This window comes from Girardinichthys multiradiatus, chromosome 20 (genome assembly GCF_021462225.1).
Source record: "Girardinichthys multiradiatus isolate DD_20200921_A chromosome 20, DD_fGirMul_XY1, whole genome shotgun sequence".
Lineage (NCBI taxonomy): Eukaryota > Metazoa > Chordata > Actinopteri > Cyprinodontiformes > Goodeidae > Girardinichthys > Girardinichthys multiradiatus.
This window is the reverse complement of record NC_061812.1, coordinates 44,601,562-44,621,867: the sequence shown is the minus strand read 5'-3', so window position 1 is coordinate 44,621,867 and position 20,306 is coordinate 44,601,562.

Here is a 20,306-nt window from a genome sequence, read left to right as displayed (position 1 = left end):
AAATGGTTAATGGCTTTATCGCTGAGTTTGACATTATTCTCAGGTCTCTGCTCAGCCACTAACCAATCTGTCTGCCCTCAGAGGTTCTTGTGCCTTCCGCTGGCGGTTTCCTGCCAAAAGCCTTCCAGAGATCTCAATAAATCTTTTGAATCTTATCGTTTGTGTCCGGCTGAAATTTTGGGTCCGTTAAACTACCCGTTACAGAACTTTAACAAGCTCCTCCTAGGGATTTTAATCTTTTAGTATGCACTTATGATTAAAAGTTATCAAAATCATGAGTTTTTGAGCATGTAGCCAGGCCACGAGCTTGACCTACTCGCTAGGAAATTCAAAAAGCAGCAACTTTCACATGGAAAGGCTGAGACCAAACTTGGTATGACTGATTCCCTTTTGATGCTTGGCGATCCTTTGTGGTTAAATGCTGACATCTTCAAAGGCCTGCCCTCTGAGAACAGGAAGTCACCTTTTCACTTGGAAAGGTCCATCTCTGACGTTCTTAGCCTAAGCCGCTTCAAATTGTGTCAGAAGACAGATAACAAAAAGGTTTCACTTCTCTTCTAACAGAGTTTTCACTGGAGGGTGTGGCCGTGGTGGCATGACAAAATGAGATGTCATGGCATGGCCTTAAGTTTGTCTGTAATTTCCACATATATCATCTGATCTGCACCAAATTCAATATGATTGATCTTAGATCGAGGATTATGAAATTTAGTACACATGTTACCCGCCCCACCACCCCCTCCCACAGATCCTCCTCCCCACCAGCAGAATGCAATCCTTGAAAGAGAGAGCAACTACAATGAGATGGTACCTCCCCGCTAGTTTAGGAGATCCCTAAACCAACCAATGCACCGGCCCAAATCCCCAGCAACATATTCGCCAGGACTCTAAACCCCCAGGCCCAGCCTCGAGCCCACCACAGACCTACCCAGAAGCAGCCCAGCCACCAGGCCAGTAACCTTTGCCCACTGGCACAGGCCTCCCAAAAGCATCACATGCAGCCACCAGATGTCACAAAGGGGAGTGACATCCCCTCAGCAACAACGACCCACAGGACAAAGCCAAAGGTCCCCCACCCCCACTGGGTGATGGAGCTCATAAATATTTATTTATATTGTATTAATTGCAAACTTTTGTTGTCCGATGAGCTAAGGCCTCCCGCCTACTTCCCTTTTTCTAAGGGGATTGCTCAATTCAGCACTCCATCCAACAGGTCCGGACTTCCCTAAACCTGAAAGATCTTACTAAGCAGGTTTACTGAAAGTTCTGTTTAAGCTGGTGTCGGGAAATGCCACGCCTAAACTCTGACAGCCTGCATCCAGAAGTCTGGCCCTTCTTCAACTGGAGGTCAGGACGACCAAGTAGCCCGCAGCAATCATCCACTCCTCGATAGTCACTTCTGTTAACGGCTGCTCATTCCCAAATATCACAGCCGGCTCTTGGTGTATGGGTTAGTTCAATTTTAGTGACTTGGCTTGAGCCCCAAGGGTGCTGTTTTAACAAGCTTGGCTAAGGCAACCTATAAAAACCTCCTAAAATCTCTTAGAACCAGGCAACAAGACTTTTTACCACCAATGAAAAACCAACAATAAGGTGACTCAAATAATTGGATATCCACGATTTATCTAGAATTTTATATGCTTTCTTTAATTAGTAATGCTTTTGCAGGAGTCAGTAACAGCTTAAATTTGGCAACACATAATTTCAATAATAGAAATGAATCAATCAACTCAACCTGACTTTCTCTGATGCTGAACGTAATGAGTTTGGAGAGGCTTTGAAGACGGAGGCTCAGCCATGCAACCAATGGGGATGTTTCTTCTGGTAACAACGAGCGATTTCTTGAAGGAAAAACGGCTTAATCTTCAGTTTTCTTCCTTTAAGTGGACAGGCACTGATGCTCCAGGTTTCGTTGGTCAAACAGGAACTTTGTTGTCATATGTCTCAGAGGACAGTTGCTTCCAGAGGTTGAAGAGTTGAAGGAAACCCTGGTGGTATAAATGAGGTTGACTCAGGACTTCCAGAAGCCTGAACTTTAGAGCAATCAGTTGTTCACCGATCAAGTTCACTTCTGTTGTCTGGATAAAAATGCTGGAGATGAAATCAAATTCTTAATTTCGAGGCACAGTCCTTCCAGGGCACACAGGTTGATCCTCTTTTCAATGCAGTCACTCAGCTGGGCTGTGTCTCTGGTCCTCTGCTTCATCTGTAGTGTCTTTCTCCATCCGATCTTGTTCGCTGGTCTTCTGCGAGGAAACAACCGCAGTTCCCTTTTTTGGCATTGCTTTTATAGTGCAGATGCTCTTACTGGTCAGCCCTTTGTTAGGCTTCTCCGTTATTGCACAACATGCTATTGCCCAATACGTTATTGCTCAATAATATTGGTCACCTGGGTCTAGGCAGTACCGGCGCTGTCTGGATGCCTCTGCCCCAGGAGGGAAGGGGACCACCTCCTGGGTCTGGGGGCTGGTTGCCCCTGGGGGTACCGGCGCCTGGACCTGGGAGTATAGAGTATGCATGGGGAGTGTGAGTGAGTGTATGACGTCCATTGTTGTTTATCCTTACGTTGGGTGTGAGTGATTTTATGTGTATGCATGAGGGTGGGAGTGGGTGATTGTGACTGTGTGTGCCTGTTTTTTTGGGGGGGGGGTTTTGCGACAGGTTGGGTCTTGGACTGCTCCCTCTCCTGGATCAGCTTCCTCCCCGCCACACCGCCTGCCGGTGGTTGGAGTCTCTGCCCGCTAGTGTACTTGTGGTTCTCGGTGTCCGGGGTCGGGTGCTTTGGTGTGTGCTGGCTCACTCCCAGTGGCTGCTTGCCAGGGCCTGGCCCCCTGGGCTCTGTCGGGCCTCTGCTTGGGGGGTGGTGTGTCCCGGGGTCTTGGGCCTCTGGGTCCACGGCTGGATCTGCTCGGGCGTGGACGGCTGCCGGCGGGGCCTGTGGGCTCGTCGCTGCGGCTCCCTGGGGCTTCTGCACTGGCGCTGCTGGGTGGTTCCCCTGGGACTCTCCACTACTCTTCTCTGGGGGGGTTGTGGTAGTCCCGGCGGTGGTTCTCCTGGGGTTCCTGTGCTTTGGGGGGCCTTTAGATGTCTGTGGCTCGGATCTCCTCAGTGTCCGTCCAGGGACCATGGGGCAGGCCGTGGGTCCTCACACTCACTATTGCATATTTTTTTGGAGAAACCTTGTATACAAAAGCGCGTCCATGCCCATACTCACAGGTGTTAATCTTCAGGTGTTGACAGATACACAGATGTTCTATATTGGGCTGCACCTCTCACTAAGTACATTTTATATTCAGAATTACCGTGTACTATTTTGTTAAAAAAACAAAAACAAAACAGCTGCAGGTGTATAAGCAAGCAGGGTGTAATCTTGTATTCTCTTCATCCTTCTTTCTCTCCTCCACTCTTTCCTCCCCTTTTTCCCCCCATCTCTCTTTTTTTGAGCTTCTTTTTTCCTTTTCATTTCAGTCTCCGTGTCGGTAACAATTGAAATATTCCCAAAGAAGTTTATAATAAAGTTTCTTTTATAAATATCAAGCAGATCTTTAAAGCATTAGCTGTGATGCTCCGCTTGTGAAAGTAAATCTGTTGGGCAATTTCTTGGCACTCAGACAACAATTCTGAGCGATACTCTGCCGGACATGAAACAGTAAAAAGAAAAAAAAAAAAAAAGATTTTATACAATGTAAGAAAGAAGGATTCAAGTGATGTTTTCAGATATGCTGCCAAAACAAAATAAAGTTTGATTTTCAACCTTGTTGCATAATGCATGAAACAGTCATTCCAATGTGAGATGTTTAGATTTCAAGTCAGAACTCTCCAACAACATCACTAACTGTAAAACATTTCAAAGCTTTAATGAAATTAAATATCTTACCAGTCACTGCATCAATGCTGACTACACTGCTTCTGATGTTCTCAAACACATAGAAAAGAGTGAATGTGTATCAAGAAATAAAAAAAAATAAATAAATTATACATCATTTCCTTGGCTACACTCGTTTATACTTCTGCAAAAGACAAGACAGTTAATATGTGACTCCACACAGGCCTCTCCAGTCTCTTAGTCCCAGAATATGAGAACATGCTTGTTTCACTCTCTACTGCTTCAACTGTGATTTTATAATCGTTGCATGGATTACACAAAAGGATATTTATTGTAATTTTTATGGATTTAACTGTGAGCAGTTAATGAATGTTGTATGGATTACATGGAAATATCTCACCTTTTTCTGACAGATACTAGTCAGTTTAAAGTTCTTAAACATATCTGAGACTGGATTATAGATTGGCAAAGTGTCTTTTTTTCCAACAATAGACCACGTTTTCAAATTAAGTAGGACTCCTTAAATTGGGCTTTGAAATACGGAGCTCTAAATTAAACCAGCGAGCCAGTCTCCTATGAATAATTACCTTCTATTTCAAAGGTTTGACATTGTCTAATGTACCACACAATTTCTTGTTCAACACTATGAACAAGAAAATCTGTATTGTGAAAAGGTATAACCTCTGTGTTTTTCTGTGAGAATTAGGGAATTAAAATTGAAACAGACTCTTTAATGGTTTTAAGAGCATTGTCTGATAATGCTCTACTATAATTAATTTATTTTCAGGTGTTGAGTAGTCAGTTAAATTAAACTCAAATGTTATTAAAATAGTCAAACAGGACACCGTTGTCAGAAAATACTGTTATTTCTTTACACCCAATGCCAAATGTCAGTACTAGGTCCAAAGTACGAATACAAAAGTGGGTACGTTTATGGATGTTTTGAGCAAAGCCAATAGAGTGTCAGACAGTGTTAAAGGCAATATTTAGGCTATCACTTTCAGTGTCAACATGAATGTTAAAATCCCCAACTATAATAATAATATATATATATATATATATATATAAATATATATATATATGATAATTTTATAATGCATTTTATAATGCACTTTAAATAAATCTTGATAAAACAAGTTTAAAAACAAATGAAAACACAAGAAGCATAAAAACAAGGTGAGGCAAAAGGAAATGAGCAAGAGTTCAATCGAAAGCTTTCCTAAAAAGCTTTAAGGCTACATTCAAAGTCATCCATACTGTGTGGTTTCTTGAGGTGATCAGGGAGAGCATTCCGCAGACTTGGAGCGGCTGAACAGAAAACCAGATTTCCCATTGTATGAAGCCTTATCTGGGGAGGTTTCAGGAGAAACCCTGAGGAAGATCAGAGTGAGCATGAGCAGGTCATTGGGGTGAGGAGATCCTTGAGATAGAGGGGCATCACCATGGATGCACTGGTGGGTAAGGAGGGGGACATTATGCTCAATCCTGAGTGAGACAGGAAGCAAGTGGAGTGATTTAAGGATGGGGGTGATAGGTGGTGTTTTTGCACCTTCAACAGGATCCTAGCAACACTGTTCTGAATGCACTGCATCTTCTGAAGGCTTTTCTCTGGGATCCCGGTGAAGAGCCCATTGCAATAGTCCAGCCTGGAGGAGACAAAAACATGGACATCCTTTTATGCATCTGCTGAAGTGGAGCTTCAAAGGTCAGATGAGAGTTAATTTTAACACCCAGGTTGGTGAATGATGTTGAAAACAGAATACCTTGTCCTGAGAAGTTGATGCTGGTAATGTCCGATGACCAAACCTGATGTGGAGTGCCGACTAGAATGGCTTTGGTGTTGGAGCGGTTTAGCTGCAGAAAGTTTTGCTTCATCCAAGCCTTTATTTCCTTCAGGCAGGTGGTGTTATGATTCTGGCACGTCTGCTCTACCCTGTCTCCCTGGCTGCAATCAGCTGATGAGATGCACCTGGTGGCTGCTGCTGTGCAGTGCAATCTATGGCATGCCAAGCACCTGTGTCTGCCCTGATATATACCGACTCTGACAAGCAGATGGTGCCAGATTTTTGAAAGCCATCGTGTGAGTAGATATCCAGCGTTCCTTCCTGTCTGATCATTGTTCTTGACCTTGCCTTGCCTTTTGGATTTATGCCTCTGCCTGCTCCCTGTCGGACTATTTGGATTTTTTGTTGTCGACCTTGTTTCCTGCATCTGGTTTATGCCTCTGCCTGCCCCTTGCCTGATGCCTCTTGTTCCGATCGTTGACCCTGTTTCTGTCTTTGGATTATTGAGCCAGCCTAGCCCTCGGATTATTCAGCCTGGAGTCACTTCTTACCTGAGCTGTGGAGATCACCGCCTGCTGCCCACTGAGGTTTCCCCTCTGGGTTTCAAGTTCCACTCAAGACAAAAGCAGGTTAGTGACTTTTCTGATCCCTGCAAAATCTGGAGAGACTACAAGTCACTAATCCCTCTTTCTGCCTCAGTGATTCCTGGAAGCTGTGAGGAGTGTTACCTGTGTTGTAAATATAGATCTGAGAATATTATTTAATATTAATATTTTAATATTAATATTTTACCAAATAATATTCCGGTCTGTTAAGGATTGTCCTGTGAATACCAGCCCCATTGAGGCGATGGTATTAGGACAGAATAGAAAAGTGTGAGACGAGCTCTGGCATTATTGAACAGCATAAACTCTGCACACACATGGAATGAATTCACACAATTTCTTAAAATACAAGAATTTATTAACAAAAATAAGTCAACTCAAAGTCAAACATATTTCAATCAACAAACTCTTTACTATGCTAAAACAATCCAACTAAACTACCAAGCAGAATTAAAGAATAATGAAGACTAACGGACTATGTACAATATAAACAAGTTGATTAAAGATGATCAGAAATTATGACCAAAAAGAGTGATGCAACATTACCATGCAATGTTTATGTTTGAGAACCAAGGATTATCTTGAAGAATCTGGAAGTGAAGTGAAGTTAGTTTTGGAACTAACTTAGAAAATAATCAGCAACCTTTAGACAACCCTTCACAATGCAAGATCAGATTAAATATTATTTTAATAAAATAATGTTTTAAATAATGATCTGCTGAATAAAACCAACCTCCTGGATGACTAATTCTCAACGGTGTCTAATTAACTGCCTTTATTTATTAAAATAATATTTGAAGAAATATTATTGAGTATTTTGGAAAAGAGCCAAATCTTTCTGGAGAAATGGGGCTTAATGGTGTTTACTTAGTTATCAACTCTAGCAAATGATGTTCAGGGACTATTATTCACTAGCTTGAAAACTAACAACATTTCTGTTGACTAGCCTTATTGCTAGCACACGGGTTCTTACCGGCTGGCCGTTGGGCTAACAAAGAAGCTAGCTAAAGTGCTAAGCTAGAGATAGCTTAGCGCCTGATTCAACACATACCTTTAAAATACCAGGGTTAAAATGCATAAGCCCTGACGGCGCGTTATGAGCAATGTTCTGGTTAAAACCACCCTTTAAATAAAGTTTATCTTAGCTTTAAAACATACAAAGAACACGAACCGGCCTGGGTGCTACAGGTAGCATGCTAGCGCCAAGATAGCCGAGTTCCACAAAACAAACTTCATAACATGAAAACGTTTAGATGATTTCATCCTAAACCAATCTGTTAATCTGCCCAAAACCCAACCTCTGACCCTGTTGAGGGAATGTTTTCCAAGGGCGAAGTTTGAAGAAGATATCCGTCGTGAACAAAGAGTTAGCTTCCCGCTAACTTCTTCAGTTTCTTCCGATCCGAATGTGCGTTTGTTCTGTGAACAAAGGTTAGCTTCCCGCTAACTTCCTCAGTTTCTCCCGATCAGAAGGTGACCAGCTGTTCGTTACCGTAAACACTGTTGCGGCCGTCGTCTTTCCTCCAGACTCGGCTTGTCGAAACAGCTTCTCCACCGGCTTCTCTCGGAACACCGTTTGCTTCTGTGGGGCCTCGAAGAGAAAATGTAAGCAACTCTTACACCTTAATTTCTCCGTTCATGAATGAAAATACCGGATACACAGACAGTATTTCATTCTACTTAACTTTTGCAAATGATCGGTGATCGGTCCTTGGATCCAGTTGAATTTATGTCTTTTTGCCAGCAAAAGACATTCAGCGCGCTTTGTTCCCTCCTGACCGGTCCCTCTGGGAGGCCGTATGGAAGAGAAAGACTTGTGGAAAGGTGGGGCTTTTATTTGGGTATTGGCGCCACAGGAAGTCCGCAGTTACCCCCTTTCCTGGCTGTGCTGGAAGAAGGTTAATGCACTTTATTTTGAAAGGTTCCAGGAAAGTATGTACCGGAGTTTTAGTGTTGAAAACCCATGGCTCTGTGGTCCCAACACCTGTGTGACGTTTTCCTGTGGCTGAATAAACCTTTTAAACTTTCAGTACTGTGTCTGGCTGAATCTTGGGTCCGCCTTTTTCTGATTCATAGCAGGTGGTCAAAGTGGATGATAGCAGAGCAGCAGAAGGAGTATGGTTTGTCCTGAGGTAGAGTTGAGTCTCATCAGCATAACAGTGGAATGAAATTCCATGCCTGTTGACGACAAGGCCAAGGGTGAGCATGTAGAGAATGAACAGGATGGGCCAAGCACTGACCTAGAGGGACACCAGAGTTTATGTTGTGACCTTATTATTATTTAACATTAAAACAGATAAGAAGTAAGAGAACTGATCTAAAAATGTTGGGCCTGGTGGACAATACAAAGCAACAAACAGAAGTTGTTTTGGTGCATTGCAATCTGGATGAGGAAAACTAAGGGTTAAATATTCAAAAGAGTTGTAGCTATTAATTGGTCTGGGACTAACTAATAAATCAGACTGAGAGATGGTTGCAACTCCTCCTCCTCCCCCAGTATTTAGAGGTATGTGAAAATTTAAATAATTAGAAGGAGATGACTTATTTATCCTAACATAATCCTCTTGCTGCAGCCAGGTATCTGTGAGACACAATAACAAAGTAATTAAAGAGAGAGATATTATTTTGAGTAACCCACATTTAATTGTTTCTGTTCAGTTGGAGTTGTTTATTTTTATGAGTTTCCCATGGTTTGTGCAATTTCCAAAATAATATGACAGCTTTTAGCAGCTTTTTGTGTGCTGAATTAAATCTTAAAAGATTAAAACCGAATTGTTTATAAAAATTAACAGATTTAAATAATAATTATTCAATGCTTATGAGGCAATTTCGGTCTGAGGAGAAACAGTAGAGGATAGGATACAGCAATACAGGGTTAGGGGTGTACTAGATGTCATGGATTTAAAGAGAAAGTGTTTATTTCAGTCATTAAAGACTTCACATTTGATTTGAACTTAGGGCAAAAGACTTGAGTTGGACTTGGAAATATAACTTGAGAACAACTCTGGTGTAGAGCAACAGTAAACACCGGCAACACCATCACAAGCTTTTAGAGTCGAAGGAAGCAGGCTTACTTAGGATCAGTAAAGAAGTTGGACATGCTTCAATTTAATATCCTGATCAAATGGGAGATTTAGCAAGGCTAAGAACTGAAATAATGACGGGCTGTTGTGTTATTATTATTAGAGAAGTAGTCTGTTGAGCTGCATGAAGCTTATCTTGATAAATATTCCTTTCAACTTCATATTTCCTGTCAGCTCCAAGAACTTCAGGTGTCAGGATCGCAGGATCGTTGTTGGTAGCTATCATCTCCATGTGGTGTTTTAGTAGCTTCACTGCTGTGGGGTTACAGTGCTAATAACACAATTACCTGATTTAAAGAAAAAACAAAATAAATAAATAATTTAATAATTGTTAATTGAATACAAAAAAAGTTACAGCATCTCAGCACACTGTTTGAACCAGCGAGGAGTGCTCTGCAAAATGGACTGGCTTCAAAGGACCATCTCTGTGTTGGAGTAGTTATGCATCTAAACGTTGCAGGATGGTAGGTCTCGCGTCTCTGGACTCCTGTTCTGGCACACCTGCTTTGGATAATTTCACTTAAGTTACAAAAATACGAGGAATCAAGTTGAATGTTGCAGAATAGCCTAAATTTAACGCAACCACTGAAAGAGCCACAGCCGTGCTCTTTTTATTTGTAAACTGAGGCCCGGGGAGGATGGAAATCTTTACCCTACCTGTGCTTGGGCTACGACTGACCAGCAGAAAGGAAAAGCTCTGCTGAGAGCTGATTGAATATTTTATTCTTTAGGAATCACAAGTAATCCTTTTATCATGAGTAAAAAGTATTTGGTGCATGACACCATAATATTGGAATCCTCTATTTTCTACCACCAAAAGAAAATTAGTGCTTAAAGGTGGTTAAACAAGCAACTAAGGAGCTCTCAGTGATTTTAAAGCACAGAAACACCAAATCAATACTGAAATTCCTTAATTTTAGCTGACTGTGAAGCCGCTAGAATGAGAACTGCTCTTCTAAGTCCAAGGCCATGGTTCTTAGATGCTAACTTCCGATGTGGTGATTAAAGAGCTGAGCAAAAAGATGAGATGTAAAGCTTATTTATATGTAAAGCTTATTTAACCAGAAACTGAATTAACACTCACAATTAGGTGAGCTAACAAATGGTAAATGGTAAAAGGCATGCACTTGTATAGAGCTTTATCAAGTCTGAGGACTCCAAAGTGATTTAAACTACAATCAGTCATCCACCTATTCAAACACACATTCACACACTGACAGTGGTAGGCTAGATGGTAGCCACACCTGCCCTGCCCTACAGACAAATTTTAAAACCCCCTTAGTCTCATGTATAATGGCTCACTACAGCTAACTGCAAAACGCAACTGTGAATGTCTCATGAATGTCTGCTGTGGGAAACGCCTGTTATCCTCATCAATCAGAAACGTCCATGCAGAGATCTTAATGTTCCAACAAGCCGAAGTTTAAGCTTTCAGATCTGGCTGGTGCTTCTGCTTATGTGACCGCATACTGTGATGCCAGATGACAGTCACCCAGCAGTCCCCTTCAGTTTAACCCACGTTGTGGTTGCTCACTAATGTGTCTCATCCAAACAAAGGAGAACATAAGGCACATTTAAATTAAAAAACAAATTTTTCCACATATCCTATTGGATATTATGTTCATGGTCAGTGTTCACATTTGTTGCCAATTAACAAACATTGCACAAATGAGCAGAAAGAAGAACAGCATCACATTATGACCAGAACTGCTTGCATTGACAGCAGAAGCAGTGAGTGGAAAACTCTCAAATGACAACACCATTCTTTTCATTGCTGTGGATGGGTTTTGGCTACTTCTCCTTCACATTGTTGCTTTATTGAGGTTGAGTGTGGGCTCTGCCTTACTTTAGGTCCCAATACACCATTTTGTTTATGCTGATGTCTGGAATTTGAAAGGGTCTTTGCCAAAAAAAAACAAACAAACAAACAATTATGTTCTTTTTTCAGCAATTCTGCTTTGGATTTTGCTGCTATGTTTTGGATCATTGTCTTCGCTTTTCGGCTCAGCGCTCACTTCACCACAAGGGACTGCCACAACGTTTCCATTGCTTTGGCAGCCGCACCAATCCGTCTGTCGATCTCCCGCTCCATTCTCCCCTCACTCGTGAACAAGACCCCAAGATACTTGAACTCCTCCAATTGAGGCAGGAATTTCCCTCCAACCTGAAGAGGACTAGCTACCCTTTTCCAGTCGAGAACCATGGCCTCAGACTTGAAGGAGCTGATCTTCATCCCAGTTGCTTCAAACTTGACTGCGAACCACCTCAGTGCATGCTGTAGGTCTTGGCTAGAAGGAGCCAGCAGGACCATGTCATCTGCAAAAAGAAGAGACGAAATCCACTGGTCCCTAAACCAGACCCCCTCCGGCCTTGGCTGTGCCTAGAAATCCTGTCCATAAAAGTTATTAACAGGACCGGTGACAAAGGGCAGCCCTGCCGGAGTCCAATATGCACTGGGAACAGGCCCGACTTAGTGCCGGCAATGCAGACAAAACTCCTGCTCCACTTGTACAGAGACCGGATGGCCTCTAATAAAGGGCCCCCGACTCCTCAGTCCTGGAGCATCCCCCACAGGGCACCACAAGGGACACAGTTGAATGCCTTCTCCAGGTCCACAAAACACGTGTGGACCGGTTGAGCCAACTCCCATGAAACCTCCAGTACCCTGCAGAGGGTGTAGAGCTGGTTCGGGGTTCCATGGCTGGGACAAAAACCACACTGCTCCTCCTGAAGCCGAGGTCCGACTATCGGCCGGACTCTCCTCTCCAATACCCTGGCATAGGCCTTACCAGGGAGGCTGAGGAGTGTGATCCCCCCTGTAGTTGGAACACACCCTCCGGTCACCCTTCTTATGAAGGGGGACCACGACCCTGATCTGCCAGTCCAGAGGCACTGTCTCCGACCGCCACGCATTGTTGAAGAGGCGTGTCAACCATGACAGTCTCACAACATCCAGAGACTTGAGGTACTCAGGGCGGATCTCATCCACCCCCGAAGCCCTGCCACCATGAAGCTTTTTAACCAGCTCGCTGACTTCAGTCTGGGTGGTGAAAGAGTCCAACCCCGAGTCCCCAGCCTCTGTTTCCACCAGGAAATGCATAATGGCAGGATTGAGGAGATCCTCGAAATACTACTTCCATGACTTGATAATGTCCCCAGTCGAGGTTAGCAGCGCCCCACCCCCACTCCAAACAGTGTTGGCGAAGCACTGCTTCCCCCTCCTGAGGCGCTGGACGGTTTGCCAGAATCGCTTCGAGGCTAACCAGTAGCCCTCCTCTATGGACTCCACCCTGGTCAAAGCTCTCCCGGAGGTGGGAGTTAAATACATCCCTGGCAGGGGGCTCCGCCAGACGTTCCTGGTAGATCATCACAATGCGGCTTGCCAAGTCTGTCCGGTTTTCTCCTCTTCCAGCGAATTGAACTCACCACTGGGTGGTGATCAGTGGACAGCTCAGCCCCTCTCTTCACTCGAGTGTCCAGAACATGCGGCCGAAGGTCTGAAGACACGACAACAATGTCCATCATCGACCTCCTGCCTAGGGTGTCCTGGTGCCAAGTGCACTGATGGACACCCTTATGCTTGGACATGGTGTTCATTATGGACAATCCGTGACTAGCACAGAGGCCATTCCTCCCGATCATGCCCCTCCAGGTGTTACTCTTATTTCCCACGTGGGCGTTGAAGTCCCTCAGCAGAATAATGGAGTCCCCAGGAGGGGGGACTATATTGTCCTATATTCTTAGTTTTACTTTAATGCATGATGTAGAGTACTGTGCAAACATTTTAGGCAGGTGTGAAAAAAATGCTGTAAATGTAAAAGTGTTAATGATTTATTTTTATCAATCAACAAAATGCAGTGAATGAACAAAAGAGAAGTCTAAATCAAATCAATATTTGGTGTGATCACCCTTTGTCTTCAAAACACTTGCACACAGTTTTTGAAAGAACTTGGCTGGTAGGTTGTTAGCAGTTTGTAAATTGATAAAAATAAACAATCATCAATATATTATTTCTGAAAGCATTATTTGTTTATAGCATTTTTTCACACCTGCCTAAAACGTTTGCACAGAACAGTATATTTTTCAGTTTTCCACAGTTTTTCAACACACTGCATGGTCTGACTATAAAGTCCTTTCTTACAAAATTTAACAGCTTTCTTAAATGGTATTCACATGTAAACAACCTTTGTCACTGTGGAGTGAGGACATTTACAAATACCCCCATTTGTTACTCAGATTGATAAGCAGCCACAACTGCCTCTCTGAGAATTTTGCTGATGTCATTGATAATATTTTTAACAAACACACCTGAATGCTCCTGTGCAGTAAACTGCTGAAACATCTGCTTTAAAAGACGCTGATTATAATGTAATCAATGCCTTTGATCAGCAGTGTTGGGCTACTACTTAACTGCTTATTATCTGGTTGTTTCTGCACTTAGCTTATCTTTTTTTGGCTTAAAGCTCATTTTAGGACTAGATGACATATTAAACCTTAGATTTTAAACTAAACATACACATCATAACTATAAAACTGAATAAAGTCAGAGAATAACAAAAGTATATGCTTTTGTTCAGATTCTTGCATAACTCCCTTACAGTATAGTATTGCATTTTGTTCTAATAAAACTGTAATTAGTAGTTATACACTGTTAAGCAGCTTATTTAGTTTAAATAAATATGAACTCATGTAGATATAATGTAGTTCAAAATTATCTATGTTTTTGTTTAGATACAATCTCCCAGGCTGTTCTCTGAAACAGTCCCCCATTAGAAATTATTACAAAAGTATTACATATTTTTTTGTGTGCATTCTTTGTTTGCTTTTTTCAACACCTCACTAAGATTAAGCTGCTTAAGGAAATTGTACTAATATTAAATTTTTAACCACATTTATCCTTCTGTTGTAATTTTGCTGCTTCCTTCTGACAACATTTCTCATTGTACTCATTTCTAAATTGATATAATTCATGAAAATTAGTGGTGGGACTTAATTAAAAAACATGTCCTACATTAATTAGGAAAGACCCACAGCCGGGAGTCGTACCCGGGTCCTTCTTGCAGTCATTTAAACATTAATTTTGTTTGATCACTGACTTAAAAAAGAGACATATACAATTTTTATTTAAATGATGCACTGCAATTTTTGTCTGAACTGATTGGAAAATTTAATGTTTTGGTTATGGTATATTGTTTATTGTTTCATGCTGGTGTTTATCCAGCCTTAAGACGCAGCTTACATTCAGTTTTTAGTCTTATTGCAAGTAAACCACCAGCTTTACCCTATGCTTCTAAATTATACAACTACTGTATGTTGGACAAAATCTAGTTTGTGATACAGGACTTTCCAATAAAGCCATTTAACTTTGCCCATTCATTACAGCCAGTATATTTTATTAGAAATGTGACATCTTCTTCCTTGGGACAACTAATTGTAAATTTGTAGGTTTGATTCCAGCTTTTTCCTGCCACATGTTTATGTACCCTTAGGCAAGGCACTTCAATCCAAACTGCCAAATAAAATGCACATAGGTGTTGGAATATTTGCGTGTGACCAAAGTTCAAACAGGAACTTGGGAACTGCATGGTAAGTAGAAACGTTTAATGCTATCTGAACTGCTAACTTACACGGAGAGGAAGGACATGGAACATAGGCAGACGGACTGGCAATAATGGGCACAAAACAGGTAGGCAACAGTAGAATCCAGTAGTGAGCAATGAAAACCAGAGAATTTCAATGCAGAGGCAGGGTGGAGAAATTACCAATGAACCAGAAGAGTCAGGGAGGTGGTGCGCTTTGTAACTTGTACATCTGTCTGGGTTGCATTCACTTGCACTCGAATATCTAATATTTTGTCATGTGTTTTTGTTTAAACATATTATTTTTTCTGTACTTAATTACTCAATATCAATTAGTTTAAGTCCCAGACCTAGTAAAACTCTTTTTTAATGAACATGAAGAACTCATATTTCTACATGGTTATGCACATTGACAATGAAATTTACCTACATAGGTTTCACTGCTGCTTGGTGGGAGGAGCAGTTCCCTTGCAAAATGACAGTTGTGGGTTGAACTCCAGCTTCCTCCTGTAACAGGTTGGTGTGAACTTGTTTTCGCTACCTTCTCCAAGTAGCAAGTAAATTACTGTCATCCTATTTATGTCAAAAACATACAATGAAATGAAGCTGCATTTCGCTTGTCCATATAATATTAATGAAATTCTGATTTCCTTTAGATCAAGAAGATCAAACAGGAGGAGCTGTACATGTTTTATCTCTTGACGCCCACACCCAAGGAGGAGTTCCCTAACAAGTCAGTAACTCCCAGGTTAGACATAAAGTCCTTCACTAGTCAGTTTTCAGTCTCCATAGTAAACAACTGTTGGTGATTTAGACATTGACCAGTTTCTGGATATCTTGCTAAATACCCATTGTTTTTTGTCTTTACAAAAAGATGTTGGCTGTTTTCCTGCTAACATGTCAGCTATTTTAAGACACATTGCTATGAAAATGGTTAAATATTAATCAAAAGCAGTCTCTTACTTTTGGGTGTTCATGCTGGATGTGTACTGTAGCTGTAAATGATCCCTTCTGTTATCCACAGGACAAACATTAGCAGAAAAACCTGTGCTGTTGTTTCTTGGAGGTTATCTAAAAGCTGTGCTCAACTAACGGGCTATGCTGAACAGCCTCCCTCTCGAAGCATGCACATTTTGTACATTCTTATTTGGGCAGCTATGCTAACCAGGCTTAGTGTTCAACCATGAAGCCCCTCCTCCACAAGTCGTACATGTTTATAGGTATTCATCTACAAAGGCCATTCTTCGATCTTTAGATAAACTTAGTTTTCCCACAGCAAAAGAAGCAGTTGCAAATGTGGATGCAACCATTCTTTAACCAACAAATTTCTACATAATGTTTAATTGACAAATAGATAAAAAGCATAAAAAACTCACAGAAAACAGTCAAGTAGTCAGTTGTAGAAATTTCACAGAGACAGAAATAATTGTGGAATTGGCTTTAGTTGCTGTCCTTTACACAATTACGCATTTAAAGGCATCCTTTTTGATTTTTTAGCCCAATCACTTGGTCAGAGTTCCAGTTCCATAACATTTTACAACTGACTACAACAACAACATTTACAACTTCAGGTAAATACTATTTTATAAACCTTTAACACCACTGTTGCTTTTTGGGTATTTTTTTTTTACCGAAAGCTCTGCTTTTATGTACACTGAAGACTGTCTGTTATGTGTAACAGTCCTTGTGAAATAGGATGCTAAATCAACATTTCAATGACAGTTTAATTTAATGCTGTGATATTTTTTCTACATCTTACTTTACCCTAAAGTTGTTACTTTTGATTAATTTTTAGCATGCACCATTTTGCAGGACATGTTTCACAATAATGTAACAGAGTGCAAAGCTAAAGTATAAAAATTCAACTCAGTTTTATTTATATAGTGCCAATTCACAATACATGTCATCTCAAGGCCCTTTACAAAGTCAATATAATTGAATCAAACAGATTTGAAGTTGGGTACATACATTTCAATTAATTTTAACTTTCAAACAGTGCAGTCAGATTCGATTTATTATTCAAATTGTTTAAAAAGTAGTTTTTTCTAAGGAAACCCAGCAGATTGCATTGAGTCGGTGACTCATTCCCCTGCATGAGCATGCAGCGACAGTGGAAAGTCACTTGCACTGACTTTGCAGCAACCCCTCATACTGAGCATGCATATAGCGACAGTGGAGAGGACAAATCCCTTTTAACAGAAAGAAACCTCCAGATGAACCAGGCTCAGTGTGAGCGGCCATCTGGCACGACCGACTGAGGGCTTAAGATAACAGAGCCGAGACACAAAAAGAACACAGAAGCACTGACCCAGGAGTACTTTCTATGGGAAAGATAAGTAAATCATTAATGGTTATAGCTCCTTAAGAGGCTTCATCTAGGAGAGAAAGACACTTAGTTTTCAAGTATACAGGTCCTTCTCAAAAAATTAGCATATTGTGATAAAGTTCATTATTTTCTATAATGTAATGATGAAAATTTAACATTCATATATTTTAGATTCATTGCACACTAACTGAAATATTTCAGGTCTTTTATTGTCTTAATACGGATGATTTTGGCATACAGCTCATGAAAACCCAAAATTCCTATCTCACAAAATTAGCATATTTCATCCGACCAATAAAAAAAAAGTGTTTTTAATACAAAAAACGTCAACCTTCAAATAATCATGTACAGTTATGCACTCAATACTTGGTCGGGAATCCTTTTGCAGAAGTGACTGCTTCAATGCGGCGTGGCATGGAGGCAATCAGCCTGTGGCACTGCTGAGGTCTTATGGAGGCCCAGGATGCTTCGATAGCGGCCTTTAGCTCATCCAGAGTGTTGGGTCTTGAGTCTCTCAACGTTCTCTTCACAATATCCCACAGATTCTCTATGGGGTTCAGGTCAGGAGAGTTGGCAGGCCAATTGAGCAAAGTGATACCATGGTTAGTAAACCATTTACCAGTGGTTTTGGCACTGTGAGCAGGTGCCAGGTCGTGCTGAAAAATGAAATCTTCATCTCCATAAAGCTTTTCAGCAGATGGAAGCATGAAGTGCTCCAAAATGTCCTGATAGCTAGCTGCATTGACCCTGCCCTTGATAAAACACAGTGGACCAACACCAGCAGCTGACACGGCACCCCAGACCATCACTGACTGTGGGTACTTGACACTGGACTTCTGGCATTTTGGCATTTCCTTCTCCCCAGTCTTCCTCCAGACTCTGGCACCTTGATTTCCGAATGACATGCAGAATTTGCTTTCATCCGAAAAAAGTACTTTGGACCACTGAGCAACAGTCCAGTGCTGCTTCTCTGTAGTCCAGGACTGGGGAATGTGGCACCTGTAGCCCATTTCCTGCACACGCCTGTGCACGGTGGCTCTGGATGTTTCTACTCCAGACTCAGTCCACTGCTTCCGCAGGTCCCCCAAGGTCTGGAATCGGCCCTTCTCCACAATCTTCCTCAGGGTCCGGTCACCTCTTCTCGTTGTGCAGCGTTTTCTGCCACACTTTTTCCTTCCCACAGACTTCCCACTGAGGTGCCTTGATATAGCACTCTGGGAACAGCCTATTCGTTCAGAAATTTCTTTCTGTGTCTTACCCTCTTGCTTGAGGGTGTCAATAGTGGCCCTCTGGACAGCAGTCAGGTCGGCAGTCTTACCCATGATTGGGGTTTTGAGTGATGAACCAGGCTGGGAGTTTTAAAGGCCTCAGGAGTCTTTTGCAGGTGTTTAGAGTTAACTCGTTGATTCAGATGATTAGGTTCATAGCTCGTTTAGAGACCCTTTTAATGATATGCTAATTTTGTGAGATAGGAATTTTGGGTTTTCATGAGCTGTATGACAAAATCATCCATATTAAGACAATAAAAGACCTGAAATATTTCAGTTAGTGTGCAATGAATCTAAAATATATGATGGTTAAATTTTCATCATGACATTATGGAAAATAATGAACTTTATCACAATATGCTAATTTTTTTAGAAGGACCTGTAGAGGATGAAAGAGAGCAAATACAGTTAGTCACAGTAAAAGCTCAGTCAGTAGCTATGTCTAGGAGAGACAGGGTTTAACACTGAAAGACAGGGCCAAGTTTATAATCTGTTGAAGGTGAGCATTAAGTTGTTGGCAGCAGCAGCTCAGCCGATGTCCCCCTCCAGGAAGGTGCCACAGCTAAACATAGAGCCTGGCCAGGTGTAGCTTCTAGAAAGAGAAAAAAACAGAGAGAGAACATAAAGTTAAAAGCTGAAAAAATAGCAAATAACGCAAATTTGGAGAGTAGTATGACAATGCAGGAGAGAGAGTGAAAGTGGTCATTATGTTCTTCAGCAGCCTAAGCCTATAGCAGCATAACTACAGAGATAGCTCAGGATAACCTAAGCCACTCCAACTATAAGCTTTATCAAAACGGAAAGTTTTAAGCCTACCCTTAAAAGTAGACCGGGTGTCTGCCTCACGGACTAAAACTGGGAGCTGGTTCCACAGTAGAGGAGCCTGATAACTAAAGGATCTGCCTCCCATTCTACTTCTAGAGACTCTAGGAACCACCAGTAAACCTGCAGTCTGAGAACAAAATGCTTTGTTAGGAACGTATGGAACAATCAGATCTCTGATGTATGATGGAGCTAGATCATTAAGGGCTTCATATCTGTCAAATCTGACAGTTCAACTCCAGGCTCAATTCAATCGAATCGATTGAATTTACTTTGTAAAGTGCCATGAGACGACATGTGTTGAACTGAATTGAAAATGTGAAAAGGAGAATTTTAAATTATATTCTGGATTTAACAGGGGGCCAATGAAGGGAAGCTAAAATAAGGAGAAATATGATATCTCTTTTTTTTATTTTCATCAGAACTCTTGCTACAGCATTTAGGATCAACTGAAGACTTTTAACTGCATTTTGTGGACTTCCCGATAGTAAAGAATTACAATAGTCCAGCTTTAATGTAACTAATTCATCATCTAGTTTTTCATCATCACTCCTTGACAGCATATTTCTAATTTTGGCAATATTCCAGAGGTGAAAGAAGGAAATCCTAGAAACTTGTTTAATATGGGATTTAAATGACAGGTCCCGGTCAAAAATAACACCAAGGTTTTTTACTTTATTACTGGGGATCAATTTAATGCCATCCACATTAATTGATTGACTAAGTAGTTTCTTTTACAAAGATTCTGGTCCAAAGACATCTGATTCTGTCTTTTCTGAATTTAGAAGCAGAAAATTTAAAGCCATCCAAGTTTTTTATCTCTTCATGACATGCCTGTAGTCTATCTAACTGGTTGGAGGACCGTTGGATTTATAAATCAGTATAACAGTGAAAATTTGTCCCATGCTGCCTGATAATTTTACTTATTGGAAGCATATATATAGGAAAGAGAAGTGCCCCAATGTTAGGGTTTGAAAACTTTTGTTTTGTTTATCACTCATGTCTGCTCTTTC